This window comes from Sprattus sprattus, assembly GCF_963457725.1.
Source record: "Sprattus sprattus genome assembly, chromosome: 16".
Classification (NCBI taxonomy): domain Eukaryota; kingdom Metazoa; phylum Chordata; class Actinopteri; order Clupeiformes; family Clupeidae; genus Sprattus; species Sprattus sprattus.
Genome location: NC_137914.1, coordinates 12,574,850 through 12,585,501, shown reverse-complemented (window position 1 = coordinate 12,585,501; position 10,652 = coordinate 12,574,850).

Below are 10,652 nucleotides of genomic sequence, written 5' to 3'. Positions count from 1 at the left end.
GACCAAGGATGCGGGAAATGGTTCCAGCTTGCCTTTGCCAGCATTAGCCTACAACATTAAATCACACTATCCAAATGACTTTTCTGAGCTCTTACAGAAACACGTGTAGAATATTATATAAATATACATGCGACTGTAATGACAACAGACATTTTAATATTTATGTTCTTTGACTTTTTCCCAAAAAAACTCCAACGGAATGACATCGGACATTGACATTTTGGCAACATTAGAACACAATAGTGCAACATTAATTCAGTTTCGCTATTGTGTCACAAAGTAGGCTACCCTATGTTTGGAACAGATTTGAATTAGATCGATAAGGCTATGCCAAAAACTGCAGCTCTGACATGTGATAGTTTTAATTATCCGAAGAATATTTAACTAATCTAATTTATAATTTGGTCTGATTTACAAATATTCACACAAAGGGATTTTTAAATTTTGAATGCGGGTTCGAGTAGACTCGGTTACGCCCAAAACAAGCGTAAATATCATACGGGAAATCTGAGGTTCGAAGAGGTTATTTAATTTAGTGTTTGAAGATACATTTCTACGTAGTTATGTTGGCTCGACATGAATAACTGGTTTGTCGTACTCTTTGTAAATAGAAATATTTTTTCCCAGAATGCAAAGTGGAACATGGCTGCTCGCGCACTGCTCGCGCATGTGTCTGACAGTAACTTCTGGGATTGGTTAGAGCTTGATTGGTCAACAGTTTTCTTCCTTCCGTATTTTTTCGCGGGAAAAATCCACTGAGCATGAGAGTAGGGAGTACGCTTGTCGCTTTAAGACCAGATGTAAAGCCTATTTTGATTTACGGGTAAGTTTCTCGGGGTGAAACATAGTCTGCATTAACGTGTCTTTTAATCTTTCAGAAGTGTCCGTTTGAATTTTGCAAAGGCTCTTTGGATATTTAACATAAGTGTACCATGCTGTGTTTGTTTACCTCTGTGTTTGTTTTCATACACATGCAGAATTCGCATTTCCCTTTTACAGTTCTATTGCGGCTTTGCAGTGTTACAAATATATGACAATGTTCTACTTTTACCTGCTATACGTGTTCCAAGTTATTGTCTGTAATTGCCTTCATATTTTTAGTTACTGTCACAATCTTTACCCATTCAAAACAGAAGCAAAATACTTGCTTTAACCTTAAGGTAGGACTCTGTCTAGGTCGCTGTCTTCCCTCTTTAACCAGGTCAATACAATTTCCTCAATGCAGGTGAGAAGATGGTTGTGGAAGTGGAACTGACATCAAGCCAGCAGCACAGTGAAAATGAGTTACTGTGCTGGCTCAATCAGTCCTTGCAAGCAGGGTTCACCAAGGTGGAGGAGACATGCTCAGGTAACCTTCTGTTGGCTACTGCACTGTCAGGCCTTCATTGCTTTTTTTTATTTTTCATTAGAGCACACAATTGGGGTGTTAAGTTAATGTCTTGGGTTACTTCAATAATTGGGGTTAGTCAGGAGGGGAAACATTTATATGGTTTTTTTTTAGTTGGTAGAACCTTTCTATTTTATGAGATCTTTGTATTGAATATGTCCAGCGGTTAATCATGACCATGTGTTTTCTGACTTTTAGGTGCTCCTTTTTGCCAGCTGATGGATTTAATGTACCCTGGTTCTGTAAATATGGAACGGGTCAACGTTCAGGCACAGCAGGAACTGGATATTCTCCACAACTACAGCCTTCTTCAGGTTGCCTTTAGGAAGGAGGGCATCACTAAAGTAAGTGATTATAGCTACAGCTCTATACTCTATTTCTTATTTAGTTGTCTTCATTGATGTGTGTTTCACTTCTAGTTAGCAAGCTGGCTATAAGGCCATGTTGCTGAGTTGTAGCTTAACAAGTCCACCCTGTGTCAGCCATTTAGTGGTGTGCTGTGGTTTTATTCTCCCTTCTTTACACTTTCTATTTCTTACTCTTTTTTTTTTTAAGTGATTAAGGTTTAGGCAGGCAGCCTAACACGTGTGTGAATGTGTAGCTGTATGAGGCGTTAACCTGTTAAGTGCTCTAATGAGTAGAATAGCACGATGTAAGTGCAGTCCATTTTATCATTCATTTAATTATACTTTGAGTGACGTGTCTTAAGGTATTTTTTTGTACTTTTCTTTCTGCAGATAATCCCTGTGGAGGCTTTAGTTCAAGGAAAATCTGAAGATGCCTTCAATCTTCTGCTTTGGTTCAAGGACTTTTTCAACATTGAAGGACAGAAATGCACTACTTTGGATACCTGTGATGCGGAGGGGTTGGTGTCATTTCCTGCTCAGCGAGCAAGAGCAATCACACAGCTGCACTTCTGTAAGGCGCTTCTTTTAACATTTCTTGTTGAACCTTTATGCAAAACTTGTTGGAAAATAACACTGTTTTGATTGTCATTGAGATATACTTTTCACATCAGCATTATTTATTTATTCTCCCCTGGTCACAGTCCAGGAAGAGGGCAAATCCGATAACTCTGAGGATTGTGAATCCACACCGACTCTTTTCACCAACACAGACATGGCGGAGACTGACTCGATGGATTCCTTCTCCTGCAGCCTAGCCACATTAAGATTCATCCGCAGACACAGGCCAGAATTATCAGCTGGCTCCAGCTCATCAACGTCCTGCAGAGATGCCAGGTCCACTCTTGGTCACGGATACCCTGAGGACATTACATCCATATGTTCCCACACCCCATACTGCTTGTATCTGTATGTGGGTGTGGAACTGGGAGAGAACGAAAGGGCAAATGTGATCTTGATCGGGTTCTTTGATCAGACAAGGGGAGCCTATTGTTTGCGCGTGCTGGATGTTATCCAGCCCATGGAGGATACAGAGACAACCCAATTGACAAGTTTGATAGAGACACTGAAAAAGTTTGAGATTCCTGTGGAAAACCTCACTGCATTTTACTCCAATTTGGTGGACTGTGAACAGAGCAATGTTTTCACATTGGGTCTAAAGGCCATGAAGCCTTCAATGGTGTCACTGTGTGGCCTTGTGAGTTTAACAGCACAAGCATGTCATGAGGGCCTCACGGCAACAGGACTGTATGACCAGGTCTTAGAACTCATCAGGAAGTTGTCTTTGCACACCTCTTCCTCTGTCAGCGATGACATTCTAAAACAGCTCTTCAGTGACCTGGCAAACCTAAACACCAACCAGCCCTTAAGCACACAGAGCTTGCTCTTCATCAGGACTGTCTGTAAAATATCCAACCGGTGGTCTACACTGACCAAATTGTTCGGCTCTCAGGTGGTTGAGGAAGAGGCCATGGGTCAGATCCATTCCTTGCTCGTGGATCAGAGGCTAAGGCTGATGTTCATGTTCCTAAGCTTTGCCCTGGAACCTCTGGCTATTTTTCAGGAGACACTGGAGAAGGGTGCAAATTTGGGCAAGATGCTCCATGATTCTTCTGGTCTGCTCCAGGTCTACACCTCTAGTTTCCTCCAGCTGACAGCCATTGCACGTTACCTCAGGAAATATGATGAGGCTCTTCTGAATGCCAAGGCAGAACATCTTCCGATAGGCAAGGTGAAGGTGGGCCAGCAAGTGGAAGATTTCCTCTCGGTGCACAAGGCAGAACTCGTGGATTTGTTGGAAGATTTCCACAAGAGCACTGTCTCCTTCTATGCAGCAGTGACGTCTAGCATTGTCAAGAGTCTGCCTCTTACCACTGTGGCCTTTGTAAACATGGCTGCCATCCTGAAACCTGACGGAAGACTAGAGGTGACGAGCAGAACGGTGACAGACATCGCCAGCCAGATGGGCATTTGCCAGAACCCGGAGGAAGTCACCCAGCTCTCCGATGATTTCCTTGAGTATCAGCTCTGTGAGGCTGTGGAAAGCCAGCCGGATGCGGATCAGCATTGGAGAGGAGCACTGAGGATCATGGGAAAGTCCTCCATGTTCGGTAAACTCATCCTCAGCCTCATGGCTTTCCCCAGAGCACTAAAAGAGGACCAGGTCTTTGCTCAGGTGTGTATCAGGATTTTTTTGGAGCTTGGAAGATATCACACAATTTGTGTTTGAAATAGAGCTTGTGGCTGACTTGTCCTGCAATTTTGAACTTCCTAGAAATCTGACCTGAACTATATATTTTGCAGGTATTTCAGAGGGTTGCGGAGAACCAGAAGGGTGAACCAGTGAAAAAGATTGAAGAGAATCCCAAGAAACCAGTTGGTGGGGTAGGCAGTACCACAGATGTCCGTACAGATGTCGCTATCACACAGAGTCCTCGTAAAGAATCTGCATCCTCATTGTCAGGTCAGTTGGAAAAATGGTGCTAGTAAAAGATTTGGCTGTTGATGATGCATGATGTTAATGGGAAAAAAATATGAATTGTGTTACACTACCTGAATGGTATCAAGTTGTTCATTGTCATTATGTTATTTCTAGATGTGATGGAACTTAGCGAGATGGATATTGCGGAGGAGGATACACCAGATGTTGTGCAAGGTGAAGGTAAGTGAACGATACAAGGGCATCCCAACCGTATTGGTAGAACTCTAATATATATCTTGTATCTAATATCATTCTCCTGTTTGTCTGTAGTAACACACCCAAACAGACCTGAGGCCATAGTTATTGATGATGATGACAATGACAGTGATGAGATCATTTGGACAGATACATCTTACAGTGAGGTAGGTAGTTCATCGTGTTTTAGCTGTTTTTGATTTATAATAGTATTCTTCATACAATTTTAATATGTGAAAATCAACTTAATTTCCACAGAGCCTTACATCAACACCCATTGGGCAAAAAGAAGCTTACTCATACCAGGTGAGATACCTTTTGATATTGTGGTAAAAAATTGTCTTGCAATTCTTTATTGGTATCTGACTCATCTTACTTGTATCATTTACGCTAGTGGTTTTAGACCCACCTTACCATACATGCAAGTGATCAACATATGTGCATTTTTACACTAGATGATTCTATTTAATAATCTAATACTTAAACATGTTGTCGTTGCATGGTTGCCTGTAGATCTGTTACGCCAAGCATATACGGTTAGCGCTGCCACTGTGTAAAAGTCATGTAACTATGCTCTTCTCCAATGCAGGATGGAAAGGGCTTTGAAGTTGGTGAGCTGGTCTGGGGTAATGTAATCGGGTACTCACGGTGGCCAGGGGAGGTGCAGCCATGGAGGTCCAAGACCACTAAGCCGTCCATCCGCAAAGTGAAGTGGTTTGGGGACGGGTTGTTCTCCAGGGTGAGAACAAAACAAAATACATTTCATTTTTTAGAATTTGAATATATTTTTACATTTGCAATATTCAAAGTGATACCTGTGGCAGTCATTGACGATTTGCATGCTGTTGATTATTGATTGATCCGTATTACTTGTTACGCTTTCACCATCAATGTTTTATAATGGGTACATTATTCTTTATTATTCTATCACTATAGATTCATGTTGGTGGACTTCACCCTTTCTCAGCCTTCGCTGAGTGCTTCTGCCCCAACTCTCTTGCTACCCTCGCCCCATATAAGACTGCTATCCTCCATTCCCTGCAGGTGACCGTGCACTCTTGCTCACTCGCATCTATTTTATTCATGCTTATATATCATGTCATTGACAGTTTTGTAGTTACTTACTGCTGACCCAGGCTGCTTAACACTAATGTTATTGTTTTAAAATGTCCCTAAAACGTCTTCTGTCCTTGTATTTGCAGACAGCAGCAGGGCGTTGTGGGAAGGAATTCTCATTGCAGACAGATAACAAAGAGGAGCTCCTGCGACAAACGCTGGATTGGGCTTTTACTGGCTTCAAGCCCACTGGACCAGATGGCTTCAAACCTGCACCCCAAACAAACAGCCTCACAGGTGAACAGCAGAAAATATTATAACAATAAGGCCTGTGTCCATATAGTGTATGTATATTATTTTTTTATATATATTCTCAAATAGCGTATCCTTTTTTGCATATGGGGCCTCCTGGCAAAAAAGTGCTACACCCAGCTTAAACAACATGTAAAAAACATCAAACGTCTTGGGTGATTTGGTTTTCCTAGAAAACATAGGCGATTGCTGTAGGCTTATGTTTTGATCTTTTTTATAATATTATTTAATTTACTATACAGTTGTGGCCAAAAGAATTTAAGAATGACACAAATATACATTTTCACAAAGTTTGCTACTTCGGTGTCTTTAGATATTTTTTCGTCAGATGTTACCATGGAAGACTGAAGTATAATTACAAGCATTTAATAAGTGTCAAAGGCTTTTATTGACAATTGAAGTGGATGCAAAAAGTCAATATTCGCAGTGTTGACCCTTCTTTTCAAGATCTCTGCAATCCGCTCTGGCGTGCTGACTGATGGAAGCCCATTCTTGCATAATCAATTCTTGGAGTTTGTCAGAATGTGTGGGATTTTGTTTGTCCACCCGCCTCTTGAGGATTGACCATCATTTCTCAATGGGATTAAGGCCTGAGGAGTTTCCTGGCCATGAACCCAAAATATCGATGTTTTGTTCCCCGAGCCACTTAGTTATCACTTTTGCCTTATGGCAAGGTGCTCCATCATGCTGGAAAAGGCAGTGTTTTTCACCAAACTGTTCCTGGATGGTTGGGAGAAGTTGCTCTTGGATAATGCAATAGAAATAATTAATCTCATATCAAATATGATTCATCTTAGTCAAGATTGCAATCAAATTGCAACAATATTGATGCTTCAGAAAGCTGTTGGATTTAGCCTACTGACAGAATCAAAGCTCTATTCACTGTCATGCAAAATAGTCTGAGCGAACATTATTGGTCTAGTGTTTAGTATCCTTATGGTTCTTAAGAAAAAATGTCAGATGATTCTGCTCCCTGCCGTATTTGGTTGTTGCAAGAGGAAATGATGTGTTTTATTTGCATATAGAGCGAGGAAGTGAGATCCAATAACAAGTTGTCACTCAGACACACATGGAGCCCGGCTCCTTGTTAATAGCAGCAGACTTTTTTCACTTAATGACAATAAAATAATGGGTCGGTCTGTTAACTTCATGTTAACCTGGTTTATAGTATCATTTCCTGTTATGCATTATTATTCTAGACTGCTTCTGAACTCCATACTGACCACTCTGGTATCAAATCTGGATTGGAGAGATGCCCAGCAGTGATAAATGTATACAGAGAGAACATAATGGATGGTACCATGCAAGCTTATGTAAGAAGGAGTTTCAATCCAGTGGCCAAATTAAGTGTCATGTTTATGGATGTCTTCCTGCAGGCAGAGGGTGCAGTGGATGAGGGTGACCCTACACAGGAGTTTTTCTGAGTGCTTATTATGGTGGCTCTCAGGGACAGCACCCTATTTACAGGGCCACAGAACAGTATGGCCCTCAGGGACAGCACCCTATTTACAGGGCCACAGAACAGTATGGCCCTCAGGGACAGCACCCTATTTACAGGGCCACAGAACAGTATGGCCCTCAGGGACAGAACCTTATTTACAGGGCCACAGAACAGTATGGCCCTCAGGGACAGCACCTTATTTACAGGGCCACAGAACAGTATGGCCCTCAGGGACAGCACCCTATTTACAGGGCCACAGAACAGTATGGACATGTGCTGGACAAGCTTGTCTCATATATTCAAATTGTGTTTCTGCCTTTGTCCAAACTTTAGGGGGAGAATTTACATAGTCAAATCTTGCCTGTGGTCAACTGCTTGTGGAATCGTGGGGTTTTTCTGCTCATTGCTTTTCTGATGAGGTCCTTCACTTAAGCCAGACAAAAACGCTTTATGAACACAAGCCTTTGTTTTGAATATATATGTACAACATTTGTATAATTCTAAATACAAATTTTAATAAAATTGCAGAAAATATGCTGAATGGGAAAGGCTTGCCAAACTATCTGAACGACTTGACTACCCCTGTGAAAAGCAAACTGGACACGGCTACCCTGGGCAGCTTGAAGCCAGTGTCTGTGCGTCTGACGAAATTGACCTTAAACCTTGAGAATGGCTCCATAGCCCTGAAGCCGAAGCCCATCTTTCCGCGCAGTGGTATTCTGGGTCGCCCCAGAAAATACCCAATTGGCCACAAGAAGTACAAGGCCCCCCAGAAACGAGCTTTAGAAAAACAGCCAGAGCCAGAACCAGACTTCAATAGAGGTGAGTCCCTACTAAACTCATTAAAGGAGTCATCATACACTTCTGTGTTGCATAGTATCCCATGAGATGTTTTACAGAGAATTGGTGTCTTGTTTAACAAAATTCATTTTCCACCGCCTGCCATCTTCCACGCATGCTATGTGTATAACATTGCCCATCAAGGTTTCAGACTGCTTGAATTAGACGACACTCATTTTATAGTGGTCTGTCAACTGTTTTTCAGAACAAATGATACATGAGGTTTCAGTGAATGGGAAGGATATTAAAGGTAAGGTTTCAAAATATGTTCAATGTTTCCGGTTCTAAAAGAATATGTGTGGTTTACCTTAGAAATGATCATTGTGCTCCTTGCTTCCTACATATGGTGACATTTTCTTTTGTTTCTCCTTCTTTACCTAAAGAGTTCTGCTTGTCCTGTGGAACAGCTGAGGTTAACATTTTTCATCCATTATTTGAAGGGAGTCTATGTCAAAAGTGCAAGGTGAGTTTTCCAAGCCTCTCATCTGAGTCTGTCTTAACCTCAAGATTACGTCCAAGAACTTCCTATTTTGACTGGAAGTGGCCTGTCTGGTCTGGTTTTTCCCAGGATAATTTCACGGAGACACTTTACCGCTATGATGAAGATGGCTACCAGTCCTACTGCACGGTGTGCTGCGCTGGGTTGGAGGTCATCCTGTGTGGAAATTCCAACTGCTGCCGGTACGTGTGCAGGGGTCTCTCTCTGTCTCTGTCACTGTCTCCATCTCTATCTCTTTTTTGAAGTTTGCTGTAAAATAGTGCATACACACAGACATACTCACTGTCATCTTTTCAACTGTACAGGTCGTTCTGTGTGGACTGTCTGAATATCCTGGTGGGTGCAGGCACCTTTGACAAGCTGAAGGAGGTGGACCCCTGGATCTGTTACCTGTGCGAGCCCAGCAGCGCAGGTGGTGCCCTCACCCCTCGGGGGGACTGGAGCATCCGTGTCCAGGAGTTTTTTGCTCACGACAGCGGCTTGGCATTTGTAAGTGTGTGTTACAAGGCCAGGCCAGGGGCTGCTATTAATCATTAAAGCGATTGGATGTTCAAAGCGAAGTCGCCCAGCCAGAATGAGATTTGTTTTTAAAATGGTAATTTTCTTTTACCTCTCAGGAACCCCATCGGGTTTATCCCTCAATCCCAGCCAGCCAGCGGAGGCCCATCAGAGTTCTCTCCCTGTTTGATGGCATAGCTACAGGTTGGTCTATGGGGATTTAATGAGCCAAACTATTCAATATTGTTCAACAGATACATTCTTTGGGTTTGTAAATTAAAATGAATGCACAATGGTAAATTCGTGTGTGTGTGTGTGTGTGTGTGTGTGTGTGTTTGTGTTTGCTTCTCAGGTTATCTGGTTCTGAAAGACATGGGATTTAAAGTGGAGACGTATGTGGCATCTGAGATTGATGATGAGTCCATTGCGGTATCCATGGTGAACCATGAAGGCATCATCGTGCACGTTGATGATGTTCGGTTCATCACGAAGGAACATGTATGTCAATATGTGTCTTCAAACCCTTCCATTAGTCATGTTTAAATATATTTGTAGTTGGTAAAGGAGCATAGTCAGTTCTGTCATTGATTAAATCTGTGAAAGGGATTCATCCAGTGCTTTTGTCTGAGTTCATAGTTTTAAGCTGAACTGTATTTCATAACGAAGGAACATGTATGTCAATATGTGTCTAAACCCTTCCTCAGTCATGTTTAACTATATTTGTAGTTGGTATTGGAGCATAGTCAGTTCTGTCATTGATTAAATCTGTGAAAGGATTCATCCAGTGAATTGATTGATCTGAGTCATAGTTTTAAGCTGAACTGTATTTCATAACGCAACCTCATATGTCTTGCATAGGTAGAGAAATGGGGCCCATTTGATCTCCTCATTGGGGGAAGTCCATGCAATGACTTGTCCATTGTCAATCCTGCACGGAAAGGATTATTTGGTAGGTTGCCGTGTGTTTTGAGCCATATGCATTTGTTTGGCATACAGGTTACGATTATTATTTACATTAATTTAGAGCAGTTAAAAAAAAGCGCCCCTTGTTGAAACTGAACATAAAAACATGAACTGCCTTTTGCTAAAATATTAAATAGCTATCCTTAAGATAGGAAATCTGAGTAGAAGAATTAAAAGGATGAATTGTTTGCAATGAGCACTGTCCAACAAAAAACCCAGGTGTGATGGTATTCATAAGTCACCAGAGGGCAGTATTGTAACCGTTTAAAAGTAATCTTTTATGTTGTCTCATTTCCATGCTTATGTGAATTTTATTGCTGTTATGTTATATCTGTAGCCTGTCCTCTTAACGGTATCCTCTTCTGTAGAGGGAACGGGTAGACTCTTTTTTGAGTACTACAGAGTGCTCCACGTCTTAAAGCCCAAAGAGGATGACCCCAAACCGTTCTTTTGGCTGTACGAGAACGTGTCGTTCATGGCTCACAAGGACAAGAATGACATGTGCCGCTTTCTGGAGGTGAGGCTTGTCAAATTTGGGTGTTTAGATAAGTGCTTTATGTTGATATAGGTATGGC